Consider the following 15,473-nt stretch of genomic DNA (forward strand, 5'->3'; position numbering starts at 1 on the left):
GGGGGTCTGTACCGGCCTGCCGGGGGGCTGTGCTGGCCTGCCGGTGGTCTATACCGACTGTCCGGGGGTCTGAGCAGGCTGCGGGGGTCTGTGCAGGATCGTCTGATGGGACTACAAGTCCCATCGGGCGATGCCTGCTACCATGACGGTGATTAACACATTAGCCAATTGTGGGACAGTAGTAGTCCCATCATCCGGCCTATGTGTTGAATGTAAAAAAAAATAAAAATACATACTACATACATACTACATGCTACATGCATACTACATACATGCTACATACATACTACATGCATGCAACATACATACATACTACATGCATCATGCATACTACATGCATGCAACATACATATATACTACATGCATGCAACATGCATACTACATATATACCACATATATACTACATGCATGCAACATACATATATACTACATGCATGCAACATGCATACTACATATATACCACATATATACTACATGCATGCAACATACATATATACTACATGCAACATGCATACTACATCCATGCAACATACATACTACATATATACCACATGCATGCAACATGCATACTACATATATACCACATATATACTACATGCATGCAACATACATACATACAACATATATACTACATGCATGCAACATGCATACTACATATATACCACATATATACTACATGCATGCAACATACATATATACTACATGCAACATGCATACTACATGCATGCAACACACATACTACATATATACCACATGCATGCAACATGCATACTATATATATACCACATATATACTACATGCATGCAACATACATATATACTACATATATACCACATATATACTACATGCATGCAACACATATATAATACATATATACTACATGCAACATACATACTACATACATACTACATATATACCACATGCATGCAACATGCATACTACATATATACTACATATATACTGCATGCATGCAACATATATATAATACATATATACTACATGCAACATACATACTACATACATGCTACATATATACCACATGCATGCAACATGCATACTACATATATACTACATATATACTACATGCATGCAACATAGATATATACTACATACAATACATTCATACAATACATACATATAGACATACAGTACATATAACACAGTACATACTCACCATCATTTGTCACTTTGATCCCCGAAGCCATTGTCGTCTATGGAATAAAGATTAAAATAACAAAACACGAATATACTCACCCCTGATCCGCAGAAGTCCACGGGTGTCCCACAACGATCTTGCGTGGAGAACAGCAGCATCAGCTGATGCTACCGTTCTCTACGGGCTCCAGGAAACCAGTGTCAGGAGGTAGGTATCCTTCCGCCCTGTATTCCTCCGCCACTGTAAAGAAAAAAAAAGTCCCTAGTCTCATTTTATGGCATTGCTGTGTGAAAAATTTCCCATGCATCTTTTGCCATAAAGTGAGACTAGGGACTTTTTTTTTATTTTTTTTACACTGGCGGAGGAATACAGGGCGGAAGGATACCTACATACACTGGTTTCCTGGGCCCCGTAGAGAACAGTAGCATCAGCTGATGCTGCAGTTCTCCACGCAAGATCGTCGTGGGACTCTTGTGGATTTCTGCGGCTCAGGGAGTATATTGTTTGTTTGTTATTTTAATATTTATTTCAAAAATGACAATGGCTTCGGGGATCAAAGTGACAGTGATGGTGAGTATGTACTCTATGTTATATGTACTGTATGTCTATATGTATGTATTGTATGAATGTATTGTATGTAGTATATATGTATGTTGCATGCATGTAGTATATATGTAGTATGCATGTTGCATGCATGTGGTATATATGTAGTATGTTTGTATGTTGCATGCATGTAGTATATATGTATGTTGCATTCATGTAGTATATATGTAGTATATATGTAGTATGCATGTTGCATGCATGTGGTATATATGTAGTATGTATGTAGTATGTATGTTGCATGTAGTATATATGTATTATATATATGTTGCATGCATGTAGTATATATGTGGTATATATGTGGTATATATGTATGTTGCATGCATGTAGTATATAAGTGGTATATATATATAGTATGCATGTTGCATGCATGTGGTATACAGTATATGTAGTATGTATGTTGCATGCATGTAGTATATATGTAGTAAGCATGTTGCATGTTGTATATATGTATGTTGCATGCATGTAGTATATATGTATGTTGCATGCATGTAGTATATATGTAGTATATATGTAGTATGCATGTTGCATGCATGTGGTATATATGTAGTATATATGTAGTATGTATGTTGCATGTAGTATATATGTATTATATATATGTTTCATGCATGTAGTATATATGTAGTATATATGTATGTGCATGCATGTAGTATATATGTGGTATATATAGTATGCATGTTGCATGCATGTGGTATATATGTAGTATGTATGTTGCATGCATGTAGTATATGTGTAGTAAGCATGTTGCATGTAGTATATATGTATGTTGCATGCATGTAGTATACATGTTGTATGTATGTTGCATGCATGTAGTATATATGTGGTATATATGTAGTATGCATGTTGCATGCATGTAGTATATATGTATGTTGCATGCATGTAGTATATATGTAGTATGCATGTTGCATGTAGTACATATGTATGTTGCATTAATGTAGTATATATGTGGTATATATGTAGTATGCATGTTGCATGCATGTGGTATATATGTAGTATGTATGTTGCATGCATGTAGTATATATGTAGTATGCATTTTGCATGTAGTATATATGTTGCATGCATGTAGTATATATGTAGTATATATGTGTGTTGCATGCATGTTGCATGTAGTATGTATGTATGTTGCATGCATGTAGTGTGTATGTAGCATGTATGTAGTATGTATGTAGCATGTAGTATGTATGTAGTATGTATTTTTTTTTTTTTTACATTCAACACATAGGCCGGATGATGGGACTACTACTGTCCCATCATTGGCTAATGTGTCAATCACCGTCATGGTAGCAGGCATCGCACCGATGGGACTTGTAGACCCCCGGCAGTCCGCTCAGACCCCCGGACAGTCGGTACAGACCACCGGCAGGCCGGCACAGCCCCCCGGCAGGCCGGTACAGACCCCCGCAGCCTGCACAGACCCCCGGACAGTCGGTACAGACCACCGGCAGGCCGGCACAGCCCCCCGACAGGCCGGTACAGACCCCCGGCAGTCCGCTCAGACCCCCGGACAGTCGGTACAGACCACCGGCAGGCCGACACAGCCCCCCGGCAGGCCGGCACAGACCCCCGGCAGTCCGCTCAGACCCCCGGACAGTCGGTACAGACCACCGGCAGGCCGGCACAGCCCCCCGGCAGGCTGGTACAGACCCCCGGCAGTCCGCTTAGACCCCCGGACAGTCGGTACAGACCACCGGCAGGCCGGCACAGCCCCCCGGCAGGCTGGTACAGACCCCCGCAGCCTGCACAGACCCCCGGACAGTCGGTACAGCCCCCCGGCAGGCCGGCACAGCCCCCCGGCAGGCCGGCACAGCCCCCCAGCAGTCCGCTCAGACCTCCGGCAGTCCGCTCAGACCCCCAGACAGTCGGTACAGACCACCGGCAGGCCGGCACAGCCCCCCGGCAGGCTGGTACAGACCCCCAGCAGTCCGCTCAGACCCCCGGACAGTCGGTACAGACCACCGGCAGGCCGGCACAGCCCCCCGGCAGGCCGGTACAGACCCCCGCAGCCTGCACAGACCCCCGCACAGTCGGTACAGACCACCGGCAGGCCGGCATAGCCCCCCGGCAGGCCGGTAAAGACCCCCGGCAGACCGCTCAGACCCCCGGACAGTCGGTACAGACCACCGGCAGGCTGGCACAGCCCCCCGGCAGGCTGGTACAGACCCCCGCAGCCTGCACAGACCCCCGGACAGTCGGGACAGACCACCGGCAGGCCGGTACAGACCCCTGGGCAGTCGGCACAGACCCCCGGACAGTCGGCACAGCCCCCCAGTATATGTGGTATATATGTAGTATGCATGTTGCATGCATGTAGTATATATGTGGTGTATATGTAGTATGCATGTTGCATGCATGTGGTATATATGCAGTATGTATGTATGTTGCATGCATGTAGTATATATGTTGCGTGTATGTAGCATGTATGCAGTATGTATGTAGCATGTAGTATATAGGTAGTATGTATGTAGCATGTATGTGGTATGTATTTTTTTTTTTTGTACATTCAACACATTAGCCGGATGATGGGACTACTACTGTCCCATCATTGATAATGTGTCAATCACCGTCATGGTAGCAGGCATCGCCCAATGGGACTTGTAGTCCCATCGGACGATCCTGCACAGACCCCCGCAGCCTGCCCAGACCCCCGGACAGTTGGCACAGACCACCGGCAGGCCGGCACAGCCCACCGACAGTCCGCACAGACCCCCGGGCAGTCGGTACAGACCACCGGCAGGCCGGCACAGCCCCCCGGCAGTCCGCACAGACCCCCGGGCAGTCGGTACAGACCACCGGCAGGCCGGCACAGCCCCCCGCTGCCTGCACAGACACCCGGGCAGTCGGTACAGACCACCGGCAGGCCGGCACAGCCCCCCGGCAGTCCGCACAGACCCCCGGGCAGTCGGTACAGACCATCGGACAGTCGGTATAGACCACCGGCAGGCCGGCACAGCCCCCCGGCAGGCCCGTACAGATCCCCGCAGCCTGCAGAGACCCCCGCACAGTCGATACAGACCACCGGCAGGCCAGCACAGCCCCCCGGCAGGCCGGTACAGCCCCCCGGCAGGCCGGTACAGACCCCCGGCAGTCCGCTCAGACCCCCGGACAGTCGGTACAGACCACCGGCAGGCCGGCACAGCCCCCCGGCAGGCCGGTACAGACCCCCGGCAGTCCGCTCAGACCCCCGGACAGTCGGTACAGACCACAAGCAGGCCGGCACAGCCCCCCCGGCAGTCCGCACAGACCCCCGGGCAGTCGGTACAGACCACCGGCAGGCCGGTACAGACCCCCGCAGCCTGCACAGACCCCCGGACAGTCGATACAGACCACCGGCAGGCCGGCACATCCCCCTGGCAGGCCGGGACAGACCCCCGGGTAGTCGGCACAGACCCCCGGACAGTCGGTACAGCCCCCTGGTATACGTGGTATATATGTAGTATGCATGCATGTAGTATATATGTGGTATATATGTAGTATGCATGTTGCATGCATGTGGTATATATGCAGTTTGTATGTATGTTGCATGCATGTAGTATATTTGTTGCATGTATGTATGTAGCATGTAGTATGTATTTTTTCTTTTTCTTACATTCAACACATAGGCCGGATGATGGGACTACTACTGTCCCATCATTGGCTAATGTGTCAATCACCGTCATGGTAGCAGGCATCGCCCGATCGGACTTGTAGTCCCATCGGACGATGCCTGCACAGACCTCCGCAGCCTGCACAGACCCCCGGACAGTCGGCACAGCCCCCCGGCAGGCCGGTACAGACCCCTGGCAGTCGGCACAGACCCCCGGACAGTCGGTACAGACCACCGGCAGGCCGGCACAGCCCCCCGGCAGGACCGTACAGACCCCCGCAGCCTGCACAGACCCCCGCACAGTCGGTACAGACCACCAGCAGGCCAGCACAGCCCCCCGGCAGGCCGGTACAGACCCCCGGCAGTCCGCACAGACCCCCGGACAGTCGGTACAGACCACCGGCAGGCCGGCACAGAACCCCGGCAGGCCGGCACAGCCCCCCGGCAGGCCGGTACAGACCCCCGGCAGTCCGCTCAGACCCCCGGACAGTCGGTACAGACCACCGGCAGGCCGGTACAGACCCCTGGGCAGTCGGCACAGACCCCCGGACAGTCGGCACAGCCCCCGGTATATGTGGTATATATGTAGTATGCATGTTGCATGCATGTAGTATATATGTGGTATATATGTAGTATGCATGTTGCATGCATGTGGTATATATGCAGTATGTATGTTGCATGCATGTGGTATATATGTTGCATGTATGTTCGCATGTATGTAGCATGTAGTATGTATGTAGTATGTATGTAGCATGTTGTATGTATGTAGTATGTATGTAGCATGTATGTAGTATGTATTTTTTTTTTTTTGTACATTCAACACATTAGCCGGATGATGGGATTACTACTGTCCCATCATTGGCTAATGTGTCAATCACCGTCATGGTAGCAGGCATCGCCCAATGGGACTTGTAGTCCCATCGGACGATCCTACACAGACCCCCGCAGCCTGCTCAGACCCCCGGACAGTCGGCACAGACCACCGGCAGGCCGGCACAGCCCCCCGGCAGTCCGCACAGACCCCCGGGCAGTCGGTACAGACCACCGGCAGGCCGGCACAGCCCCCCGGCAGTCCGCACAGACCCCCGGGCAGTCGGTACAGACCACTGGCAGGCCAGCACAGCCCCCCGCTGCCTGCACAGACACCCGGGCAGTCGGTACAGACCACCGGCAGGCCGGCACAGCCCCCCGGCAGTCCGCACAGACCCAGACCCCCGGGCAGTCGGTACAGACCACCGGCAGGCCGGCACAGCCCCCCGCAGCCTGCACAGACACCTGGACAGTCGGTACAGACCACCGGCAGGCCGGCACAGCCGCCCGGCAGGCCGGTACAGACCCCCGGCAGTCCGCTCAGACCCCCGGACAGTCGGTATAGACCACTGGCAGGCCGGCACAGCCCCCCGGCAGGCCCGTACAGACCCCCGCAGCCTGCAGAGACCCCCGCACAGTCGGTACAGACCACCTGCAGGCCAGCACAGCCCCCCGGCAGGCCGGTACAGCCCCCCGGCAGACCGGTACAGACCCCCGGCAGTCCGCTCAGACCCCCGGACAGTCGGTACAGACCACCGGCAGGGCGGCACAGCCCCCCGGCAGGCCAGCAAAGCCCCCCCGGCAGGCCGCACAGACCCCCGGGCAGTCGGTACAGACCACCGGCAGGCCGGTACAGACCCCCGCAGCCTGCACAGACCCCCGGACAGTCGGTACAGACCACCGGCAGGCCGGCACATCCCCCCGGCAGGCCGGTACAGACCCCCGGGTAGTCGGCACAGACCCCCGCACAGTCGGCACAGCCCCCCGGTATATGTGGTATGTATGTAGTATGCATGCATGTAGTATATATGTGGTATATATGTAGTATGCATGTTGCATGCATGTGGTATATATGCAGTATGTATGTATGTTGCATGCATGTAGTATATATGTTGCATGTATGTATGTAGCATGTAGTATGTATTTTTTCTTTTTCTTACATTCAACACATAGGCCGGATGATGGGACTACTACTGTCCCATCATTGGCTAATGTGTCAATCACCGTCATGGTAGCAGGCATCGCCCGATCGGACTTGTAGTCCCATCGGACGATGCCTGCACAGACCCCCGCAGCCTGCACAGACCCCCGGACAGTCGGCCCAGCCCCCCGGCAGGCCGGTACAGACCCCCGGCAGTCCGCACAGACCCCCGGGCAGTCGGCACAGACCCCCGGACAGTCGGTACAGACCACCGGCAGGCCGGCACAGCCCCCCGGCAGGACCGTACAGACCCCCGCAGCCTGCACAGACCCCCGCACAGTCGGTACAGACCACCAGCAGGCCGGCACAGCCCCCCGGCAGGCCGGTACAGACCCCCGGCAGTCCGCACAGACCCCCGGACAGTCGGTACAGACCACCGGCAGGCCGGCACAGACCCCCGGCAGGCCGGTACAGACCCCTGGCAGTCCGCACAACCCCCCGGGCAGTCCGCACAGACCCCCGGCAGGCCGGCACAGCCCCCCCGGCAGGCCGGTACAGACCCCCGGCAATCCGCTCAGACCCCCGGACAGTCGGTACAGACCACCGGCAGGCCGGCACAGCCCCCCGGCAGGCCGGTACAGACCCCCGCAGCCTGCACAGATCCCCGGACAGTCGGTACAGACCACCGGCAGGCTGGTACAGACCCCCGGCAGTCCGCTCAGACCCCCGGACAGTCGGTACAGACCACCGGCAGGCCGGCACAGCCCCCCGGCAGGCCGGTACAGACCCCTGGGCAGTCGGCACAGACCCCCGGACAGTCGGCACAGCCCCCCGGTATATGTGGTATATATGTAGTATGCATGTTGCATGCATGTAGTATATATGTGGTATATATGTAGTATGCATGTTGCATGCATCACAAACAAAAAGCACAGAATGACAAATGTGCAAAAATACCTTGCAATAAGACATATAACAGTAGTCAGCAAGTGCTGATAAAAGGTAATAACAAACACAGGGTATTTAGTCTATACGTTTTTTTGCAAAAAAATGTATACCAAGCTGCCTCACCAACGTCAAGGTAACCCGTATTGAAGCAGTCCCTATCTAATGTATTTAATACCTGAACATATGAACTGTGTCTAAATGAGCAGGATTAAGACAGGCGCTTTCTGGTATGGGCACGTGATGCAAGACAGCTCCTTATGTGCATGTCACACAAGAGAGGGGTGGGGTCTCTCAAATCATGCATAAGCACGAAAAAAACTGGATTAAAAACAAACATGTGACATGCACAATGTGAACAAGTCTGTTAGACCATGTTCACTCCACCCTGACTGAAACACAAACAAAAAGCACAGAATGACAAATGTGCAAAAATACCTTGCAATAAGACATATAACAGTAGTCAGCAAGTGCTGATAAAAGGTAATAACAAACACAGGGTATTTAGTCTATACGTTTTTTTGCAAAAAAATGTATACCAAGCTGCCTCACCAACGTCAAGGTAACCCGTATTGAAGCAGTCCCTATCTAATGTATTTAATACCTGAACATATGAACTGTGTCTAAATGAGCAGGATTAAGACAGGCGCTTTCTGGTATGGGCACGTGATGCAAGACAGCTCCTTATGTGCATGTCACACAAGAGAGGGGTGGGGTCTCTCAAATCATGCATAAGCACGAAAAAAACTGGATTAAAAACAAACATGTGACATGCACAATGTGAACAAGTCTGTTAGACCATGTTCACTCCACCCTGACTGAAACACAAACAAAAAGCACAGAATGACAAATGTGCAAAAATACCTTGCAATAAGACATATAACAGTAGTCAGCAAGTGCTGATAAAAGGTAATAACAAACACAGGGTATTTAGTCTATACGTTTTTTTGCAAAAAAATGTATACCAAGCTGCCTCACCAACGTCAAGGTAACCCGTATTGAAGCAGTCCCTATCTAATGTATTTAATACCTGAACATATGAACTGTGTCTAAATGAGCAGGATTAAGACAGGCGCTTTCTGGTATGGGCACGTGATGCAAGACAGCTCCTTATGTGCATGTCACACAAGAGAGGGGTGGGGTCTCTCAAATCATGCATAAGCACGAAAAAAACTGGATTAAAAACAAACATGTGACATGCACAATGTGAACAAGTCTGTTAGACCATGTTCACTCCACCCTGACTGAAACACAAACAAAAAGCACAGAATGACAAATGTGCAAAAATACCTTGCAATAAGACATATAACAGTAGTCAGCAAGTGCTGATAAAAGGTAATAACAAACACAGGGTATTTAGTCTATACGTTTTTTTGCAAAAAAATGTATACCAAGCTGCCTCACCAACGTCAAGGTAACCCGTATTGAAGCAGTCCCTATCTAATGTATTTAATACCTGAACATATGAACTGTGTCTAAATGAGCAGGATTAAGACAGGCGCTTTCTGGTATGGGCACGTGATGCAAGACAGCTCCTTATGTGCATGTCACACAAGAGAGGGGTGGGGTCTCTCAAATCATGCATAAGCACGAAAAAAACTGGATTAAAAACAAACATGTGACATGCACAATGTGAACAAGTCTGTTAGACCATGTTCACTCCACCCTGACTGAAACACAAACAAAAAGCACAGAATGACAAATGTGCAAAAATACCTTGCAATAAGACATATAACAGTAGTCAGCAAGTGCTGATAAAAGGTAATAACAAACACAGGGTATTTAGTCTATACGTTTTTTTGCAAAAAAATGTATACCAAGCTGCCTCACCAACGTCAAGGTAACCCGTATTGAAGCAGTCCCTATCTAATGTATTTAATACCTGAACATATGAACTGTATCTAAATGAGCAGGATTAAGACAGGCGCTTTCTGGTATGGGCACGTGATGCAAGACAGCTCCTTATGTGCATGTCACACAAGAGAGGGGTGGGGTCTCTCAAATCATGCATAAGCACGAAAAAAACTGGATTAAAAACAAACATGTGACATGCACAATGTGAACAAGTCTGTTAGACCATGTTCACTCCACCCTGACTGAAACACAAACAAAAAGCACAGAATGACAAATGTGCAAAAATACCTTGCAATAAGACATATAACAGTAGTCAGCAAGTGCTGATAAAAGGTAATAACAAACACAGGGTATTTAGTCTATACGTTTTTTTGCAAAAAAATGTATACCAAGCTGCCTCACCAACGTCAAGGTAACCCGTATTGAAGCAGTCCCTATCTAATGTATTTAATACCTGAACATATGAACTGTGTCTAAATGAGCAGGATTAAGACAGGCGCTTTCTGGTATGGGCACGTGATGCAAGACAGCTCCTTATGTGCATGTCACACAAGAGAGGGGTGGGGTCTCTCAAATCATGCATAAGCACGAAAAAAACTGGATTAAAAACAAACATGTGACATGCACAATGTGAACAAGTCTGTTAGACCATGTTCACTCCACCCTGACTGAAACACAAACAAAAAGCACAGAATGACAAATGTGCAAAAATACCTTGCAATAAGACATATAACAGTAGTCAGCAAGTGCTGATAAAAGGTAATAACAAACACAGGGTATTTAGTCTATACGTTTTTTTGCAAAAAAATGTATACCAAGCTGCCTCACCAACGTCAAGGTAACCCGTATTGAAGCAGTCCCTATCTAATGTATTTAATACCTGAACATATGAACTGTGTCTAAATGAGCAGGATTAAGACAGGCGCTTTCTGGTGTGGGCACGTGATGCAAGACAGCTCCTTATGTGCATGTCACACAAGAGAGGGGTGGGGTCTCTCAAATCATGCATAAGCACGAAAAAAACTGGATTAAAAACAAACATGTGACATGCACAATGTGAACAAGTCTGTTAGACCATGTTCACTCCACCCTGACTGAAACACAAACAAAAAGCACAGAATGACAAATGTGCAAAAATACCTTGCAATAAGACATATAACAGTAGTCAGCAAGTGCTGATAAAAGGTAATAACAAACACAGGGTATTTAGTCTATACGTTTTTTTGCAAAAAAATGTATACCAAGCTGCCTCACCAACGTCAAGGTTTGTTTTTAATGTTGCATGCATGTGGTATATATGCAGTATGTATGTATGTTGCATGCATGTAGTATATATGTTGCATGTATGTTCGCATGTATGTAGCATGTAGTATGTATGTAGTATGTATGTAGCATGTTGTATGTATGTAGTATGTATGTAGCATGTATGTAGTATGTATTTTTTTTTTTTTTTACATTCAACACATTAGCCGGATGATGGGACTACTACTGTCCCATCATTGGCTAATGTGTCAATCACCGTCATGGTAGCAGGCATCGCCCGATGGGACTTGTAGTCCCATCGGACGATCCTGCACAGACCCCCGCAGTCTGCTCAGACCCCCGGCAGTGCGCACAGACCCCCGGGCAGTCGGTACAGACCACCGGCAGGCCAGCACAGCCCCCCGCAGCCTGCACAGACACCCGGGCAGTCGGTACAGACCACCCGCAGGCCGGCACAGCCCCCCGGCAGTCCGCACAGACGCCCGGGCAGTCGGTACAGACCACCGGCAGGCCGGCACAGCCCCCCGCAGCCTGCACAGACACCCGGGCAGTCGGTACAGACCACCCGCAGGCCGGCACAGCCCCCCACAGCCTGCACAGACACCCGGGCAGTCGGTACAGACCACCGGCAGTCCGCACAGACCCACGGGTAGTCGGTACAGACCACCGGCAGGCCGGTACAGACCCCCGGCAGTCTGCACAGACCCCCGGGTAGTTGGCACAGACCTCCGGAAGGTCCGTACACCCCCCCGAGAGGCTGTACAAGGAGAGAAAAGGGTTTTTCTTATTCCGATACCTTAAGTCCCATAGACTTGAATGGGACTTCCGGTATCGGAATCGGCGATACCCGATACTTTTTTCGTATCGGGCCGATACCATCCGATCCGATATTTTAGGGTATCAGATGGTATCGCTCAACACTAATGAGCACCTGAGCATTTTAATGCTCGCCCATCACTAATAGAGAGGTATTTTCATAATCTTTGCACCAAGACATCCACAGTTTACTTTCCTCTTGCAGACTATAGACTGACACAGAAATGTTTAGCGGCAACTTGCAAAAGAACTCATATACACAAGATGACTTACCACCACCACCAACAGACCTTTCATGCATGGCTGAGCCACAAACAGCACATGTGGCATTATATGCTACAGAGTTGATTACAGAATGAGTAGATTTTGCTCCAAAGCTTCTTTTTATCTAGCACCGCCTGCGCTGTGGCTTTTATTGGCAGAATTTTATGGTTCTTCCAACTTTTTATTATGCTCATTACAACACTTTTTATTACACACTTTTTGAGACAAGTTGTTTTTGTTTTTAATGGTACAATTTTTGGGTACATATGACATTTTGATCACTTTTTACTTCAGTTTTTGAAGGAGGCATAACCTAAAATCTATTAATTTGAAATTGGTTTAAATTATATTTTATAATTGAAGTGTTAATATTGTTTTTTGTGTCAATACGAGTGCGGTAATAATTCATATTGTTTTGATGCTTATGTTTTACTATTTTTGTACAATTTTTGCACAACTCCTATTTAACCCCTTCCCAACATGCTCCGTACATGTATGGTGCTGTGGTCATCGCAAACCGCACTACACGTATGGCACCACAAATGAAAAACTAGATCCATCATAGAATTAATCTAAGGCTGCATTGAGCATGGTGAACCCACAGGTGCTTCACAGAACTTTTTAAAATGTAGATGTAAAAATGAAAATTACATATTTTACGCTAAAATGATGTATTTTCCTGATAATAGGAGACAATGGACCCCATAATTTGTTATGCAATTTCTCCCGAATGTGATATTACCTTATATGTGGTCAAAACTGCTGTTTGAGCCCATAGCAGGGTTTAGAATGGCAAGAGCAAGGTTTAATTCTTGGAGGGTAAATATTTCTAGAATAGATTGTCAATGCCATGTCATATTTGCCATGACTCCCTGACATGCCAAAACAGCAGAAACCCATCTCAAGTGACCCACAAGTGACCAAGGAATTAATCTCTTTGCATACTGAGCATTTTACCTACAGATGATTCATAAAACTTTCTAACATTTAGATGTGAAAAAAAATACATTTATTCCACTAAAATACTGTTTAGGCACCAAAATTAATAATTTCCATGGGGGGTAATAGAAGAAAAAGAACCACATAATTTGCTATGCAATTTTTACTGAATGTGGCAGTACTCCATGTGTGATTGTACACTGTTGTTTGAGCACATGATAGGGATAGGATAAAAAGGAGAGCTACTTGGCTTTTAGAAAGCAGATTCCGTTTAAATAGATTGTGGGTGGAATTAGCCAAATCCCTGAGGTGCCAAAACAGAAAAAACACACCAGAAAATCCCCCACCAGTGACACCATGTTAGAAACTTCACTGCTTAAGAAATTCATCTAGGGGTGTAGTGAGTATTTTTAACACATGGGTACTTCACATAATTGTATAATATTTGGACATTGAAATATAACATTTTAGTGCTAAAATTGCATTTTAATAGGTGAAACTTGACCCCACAATTTATTGCGCAATTTCTCCTGAATGCTGTGATGTCCAGTATATCATCGGAAACTACTGTTAGGCCACATGTCAGGGCTGAGAAGGTAGGAGGGCTACCGTATATACTTGTGTATGAGGTGAGATTTTCAGCCCATTGTTTGGGGCTGAAAGTCCCCTCTCGGCTTAAACACAAGTCATATACCTGGGGTCGGCGGCGGTGTCAGAGATCATGGTGTCAGAGATCATAATGAGTATGGCATTTCTTTTATTTTTTTGCAGCAGCATATGGGGGCATAATATATGGAGCATCTTATGGGGGCAGCATATGGGGGCATATTCTATGGAGCAGCATATGGGGGTATATTCTATGGAGCATCATATGGAGGCATAGTCTATGGAGCTGTATATGGAGGCATAGTCTATGGAGCAGCGTATAGGGGCATAGTCTATGGAGCAGCATATGGGGCATATTCTATGGGGCAGCATATGGGGGCATAGTCTATGGAGCAGCATATAGGGGCATATTCTATGGAGCAGTATATGGAGGCATAGTCTATGGAGCAGCGTATAGGGGCATAGTCTATGGAGCAGCATATGGGGGCAGCATATGGGGGAATATTCTATGGAGCAGCATATGGGGGCATATTCTATGGGGCAGCATATGGGGGCATAGTCTATGGAGAATCATATGGGACATATTCTATGGGGCAGCATATGGGGGCATAGTCTATGGAGCAGCATATGAGGGCATATCCAATGGGGCAGCATATTGGGGCATAGTCTCTGGTGCAGCATATGGGGCATATTCTATGGGGCAGCATATGGGGGCATAGTCTATATGGAGAAGCATATGGGGCATATTCTATGGGGCAGCATATGGGGGCATATTCTATGGGGCAGCATATGGGGGCATAATCTATGGGGCAGCATATGGGGGCATATTCTATGGGGCAGCATATGGGGCATAGTCTATGGAGCAGCATATGGGGGCATAGTCTATGAAGCATCTTATGGGGGCATAGTCTATAGAGCAGCATATGGGGCAGCATTTGGGGTCATATTCTATGGGGCAGCATATGGGGCATAGTCTGTGGGGCAGAATATGGGGGCATAGTATATGGAGCAGCATATGGGGCATATTCTATGGGGCAGCATATGGGGGCATATTCTATGGAGCAGCATATGGGGGCATATCCTATGGGGCAGCATATGGGGCATGATCTATGGGGTAGCATATGGGGGCATATTCTATGGGGCAGCATATGGGAGCATAATCTATGGAGCAGCATATGGGGCACATTCTATGGAGCAGCATATGGGGCATAATCTATGGAGCATTTATGGGGGCATAATCTATGGAGCATCTTATGGGGCATAACCTTTATGGAGCAGCATATGGGGGCATAATCTATGGGGCAGCATATGGGGGCATATTCTATGGGGCAGCATATGGGGCATAGTCTATGGAGCAGCATATGGGGGCATAGTCTATGGAGCATCTTATGGGGGCATAGTCTATGGAGCAGCATATGGGGCAGCATTTGGGGTCATATTCTATTGGGCAGCATATGGGGGCATAGTCTATGGGGCAGAATATGGGGGCATAGTCT

Source organism: Dendrobates tinctorius, unplaced genomic scaffold (assembly GCF_039654945.1).
Source record: "Dendrobates tinctorius isolate UK_male_01 unplaced genomic scaffold, ASM3965494v1 ptg000250l, whole genome shotgun sequence".
NCBI lineage: Eukaryota > Metazoa > Chordata > Amphibia > Anura > Dendrobatidae > Dendrobates > Dendrobates tinctorius.